This window comes from Amblyomma americanum, chromosome 1 (assembly GCF_052857255.1).
Source record: "Amblyomma americanum isolate KBUSLIRL-KWMA chromosome 1, ASM5285725v1, whole genome shotgun sequence".
Classification (NCBI taxonomy): Eukaryota; Metazoa; Arthropoda; class Arachnida; order Ixodida; family Ixodidae; genus Amblyomma; species Amblyomma americanum.
This window is the reverse complement of record NC_135497.1, coordinates 250,013,302-250,017,943: the sequence shown is the minus strand read 5'-3', so window position 1 is coordinate 250,017,943 and position 4,642 is coordinate 250,013,302.

Sequence of the window (4,642 nt, the reverse complement as noted above, 5' to 3'; positions counted from 1 at the left end):
TACAAAATTCCTTGCGCCGACTGCGACGCAAGCTACACCGGCGAAGCCAAACATCTCAAAGAAACAATTCGGCAACATAAAAACGACGTCCGCAGCTTCGCAAGAGACATTTCCTACTGTGTAAATAGTTTGTGTATATTACCTCTCCCCCTATCCTCTCTTCCTGTGCCATCACCTCTTTAATTTCATTTCTCCAATCTGCCTGCTATCCTTTATTTCCGCTGCCCCAGCTCAGGGGCTTCAGTATCGATGGCAGATGTCGGGGCTAGCAAAAATCTTTTCCTTCCTTTTTATTATTATTTTAATAAAACCACTCACTACTACTTACTACTCGCAACAGAGCGCAATCCTGTAACCGAACATTCCGAAGACTCAGACCACAGAATCAACTTCGACGAAACCAGCATCCTCGGAACCGAAACAAATGACCAAAGAAGGTTTTTACTGGAATCCTGGCATGTTCAAACTACCCCGAACAACATCAACAGCACAAAGGGAAACCTGCCCGCAGTATATGCCCAGGGACTTCGCTCTACAGTTAAAAGAAGAAAAGTCGCCTTTGAACGCCTCACCATAGTCCAACAACGTGACTCACAGCCTTAAACCCCCCCCTCTCCCCCCCCCCCCCATGCATTTCGCATCACAGCTTTTGTTCTTTTGACCTCCTGCTCCCCTCCATGCATTATTAAGACGCTAGTAACATTATTTTCTTTCACTTATTTTCTTTGTTTTAAAATAAACCACTACTACTACTACCGCTGCCCCCAGTCACCCCTGAAGAAGGAGCCGAGTCGGCTCCGAAACGTTGGGTTTCAAATTAAAGGTTTTGGTTGGAGATGTGTTAGAGTATAAAAAGTCTTCAAACACAACCAGACAGGCAAATCTGTCAAAATGTTAAGTTTTCATTCTAAATACTTGTACAGCGGCCACTCTTTCTCTATACAAAGGCGTTACTCGGTGTCCATCACACGCGATACATTTGAGCCAGCTTGAATTCGTCCACTTACTGACAATTCGTATCAGCGATCTCAGTTGATGTTCTCCCACTACATGGTTTCTCTTCAAGGCTGGTACTGCTTGTTTAAACTTTTTAATCCATCTAATTATAGTGCTCTTGTCAGTGGTGTCATATCCGTAAACAATCAGTAGCCTTCTAAGAATGTCAGTCTCCTTCGTCAAAAACTTCACGACAGCCCGTTGCTTCTCTTTAGAACGACCGGCAGGGAAAAAGATCCAAAAGTTACCTGCAAAAAAAAAGAAAAAAAAACGGATTGTAGAAGAACAGTTACGCTTCAAACATGTAGAATTTGAACGATGTATGCTAGGTAATAAAGACCTTATGCCAGCTTTTGCATTACTTTCGGCACGCGAAACGCAGAGCTCAGTGGTGCCATTTATATGCCCTCTGAAGAAGTAATTAAACGGCGATATCAGTCGAAACATTGAGAGTCTCTGCTCAAAGCGCCTAGTGCTGTAACATTTACTTTCCCTTTGTGTAATCTAAGTTGCGGGAGTCGAATCCCGGCTGCATTTCGGTGAAAGCGAAATGTCAAAAACGCCCGTGCGCTGTGCGTTGTGCGATGTCACGGCACGCATAAGAACCCCAGGTAGTAAAAATTACTCCCGAGTCCTCCTTTGAGACGTACCTCATTGCACATGCGCTGCTTCGGGACATCAAACACCACGTACCATATGTCGTACCAAAAAAAAGAAAATGTGTGCACATTTCGTACACGTCGTACACTGCTGAGCTTTGCTCCAGGTTCTCATTGGAGGGTCTGAAACTGCTACATTGTCAACATCATTCAACATGCTTTTGGCGATTATGAGCGTTGTGATGCAGAATAATAAGTGGACAAAGTTGAAAACTATAAAATTAACAAGTTTTTGTTCTGTGTAATTTTTTTTTCGAAATTTAAGTGCCCATATCTCATTATCCATAAACCATACAAACAGTACCCTCTTTTTTCGATAAGCGTACTTGTGTAGAACGCAATGTATGATTACGACAACTCTGGTACAACCATTTCGTGAGATAAGGACCATCAAAGTATACAAAAATACGTTACTTGGGCAAAGTTTGACAAATTTTAGAGAAAAAAAAAACTGGGCTTTTCAAGCATACAAGAATAACAAAGCACAGGCCGAAGTATCCATAGTTTCACTTTAAAAGCTACAGCTATCTACTCGTATTGTATTCTAATTTATTCATAACCAAAGTTGGCAAAAAAAAGTGCCGCGCTTACGCACTCTGCCTCTTAGCGATCAAAAATTTTCTGTGGTTCAAAAAACATTTTGGGCGCAAAGCCATTTGAAATACTGTTCATTCTAGTTATCACACAACGAAATATAAAAATATCAAATCAATTTAAGCGCCCGCCCTGCTACCCTTTGGTTGATGTTATCTGAAACCACCGAAAAACATCCACCATGCAGATACAGACGCCTAACGCAGTACGAAGCCAATCATCGAGTCCAGGGGGGCAGTGTAATGTATATATACTACACACCCTCGAAGGAGGATGGGCAATTCACATATTTCTCGTGAGCCCAGGGAATATATGCCCTATATACGTGAGCAAATCCAGTGCAGAATTGTTTGTTTCCGTTCCTGTAACCATGAAGGCATTCATGTTTTTCCTGAACGTAATCATCGGTGAGGTAATTTTTATTTTTACTCCGGTGAATTCGCATCATTCTGTGCGGCTTTGCAGCCACGTAGGTGTTCTTTAGTTTCACAAACGAAATCGCCCATGCCTCCGCGTCTAAAATAACGGTATGTTGTTTACAGCTACGTTAGTGAGTATATCCTCAACGGCTTTAATCAGTCTTGCTTAAATACATCCTTGGGTGGACAAATAGAGACGAGAATGCGGGAAGAAAAGGTAGAGGCCGTATGCGCACAATGTGCCATGTTACAGAATGTTAAAGACAACAAAAGATAGCGAGGAGAGATTTAGCAAGCGAGAGAAAGAGAGAACAGAGAATGCCCATTATTCAAGCAATGCCGTGTTTATTGGCGATTAAGTAAAGGGAATAATGAAACACACAACGCGTGATGGAGGCGGTAACTGACGCCTGTGTGGCCTTTAATTATCGAAGGAGAGCTTTGGTGGCCATCTGGGCCAACGACCGGTGATGCTACATTCCCATAATCTTGGCTTTGGAGGAGTCAAGCGTATACAAGGGGCACACACCGAAAGGCTAAGCGGCAGTTTTTGGTTGCCGAAACGGCGACTGTGGCAAAGGTGGCGGTCGATGGTGACATGGTGACATGGAAAGTCAGCCGTTACACTGAAAAGTAACAGGCGTTTTCAAAGGTCACTCCCAACCACAGGTGGTACAAAACTGTTCGCAGCAGGAGCGGCCAGGAGGTAGCTGAAGTTGAAGGGAACGGTCAAGGCAACTTATACCCCCTGTCACACTGCAAATTTAGTGTCATTTCTATCGAATGACATTCGATAGTAACGTCATTAGTTTGATGTCACACGGGAAAATTTAACCACATTCGATGAAAACGACATTCACCATCTAATGAGCTTGGGGAACCCATTCGCATTCGCTCCTCGGTCAAAAGCGTAGCCTCGACACCAGTAGCGTAAATAAATAAAACATAATGCATTACAAATGTGTATTAGTGATTTATGTTTACAAGGTCGAAAGGGCCACAATACGTAAACGCACAGAACTACCCTGGTTTCGGGCTGCCCCAGCGGGCACGTGACCATGTTGTTTGTTGTGGTAGTCTTGTAGCACGTGAAGAGCAGTTCGCACGCTCTGGAGCTGCGCTACGGTGGGCTGCCCAACGATGGAGAGCGATGCGACCGCAGCCACATTTGAAGTGGAGCCAAAAAACCGTGCGCAGTGGACGGAGGAAGAAACGCATGCTCTTATAAACGTGTGGCAAGAGCACTTGGGGGTTTTAAGGCGCATGAAAATAAATGCCAAAATCTATGCCGTGATTGCCGACGGGCTCCACGCCTTAGGCATCGACAAACCGCTGAAGGCGGTGAAGAGCAAAAGAGAGAATTTGGGGAACAAGTACAGGTGAGCGCAATTTTTCCCAAGTGTGATATAACCGTGCAGCCATTGTTCGGGTGATGATGGCAAGTCTCGCAAACGCCTCTGTTGCTGTATTGCAGTGGCCCCGTCTTGGTGGCGTTAAGCAAGACGTATTTATACAATCATAGTCGAGTTCTTGCAGCCGATGCATCGGCATGTAAGTAAAGCTTATTTTATTGCTATTGACATGTCTAGTATTTTTTTTTTGTTTTTTTTTTCTACCCGTGGCCTTGTTATGCGTGCGCATCGCATGCTCGGAGTGTTGGCGTGGAAATGACGCCCATATTCCGTGCCCTAACTCTTGACGCCGATTGGCTTCGGCGATTGGTTTCCCAGACGCGGCAGAAACGTGCTGTGTCGTCTTTTTCTTTCTTTGCATCTTGCGAGGGACACGTTCAGCGCACGATGCGAAAACATGTTGCGCATTTCGCAGTCTGTGTTATCGCAGTGTTGTGCGTGCTGCCGAGACTTGTCACGATTTTGCGTCTTGCAATTCCAAAAGCTAAAATGCGCCGGCCTTTTTATACACTTGCTTCACGGCATAGGCTTAGTCCGGCCATTACCTAGTCATTGTTCGGTC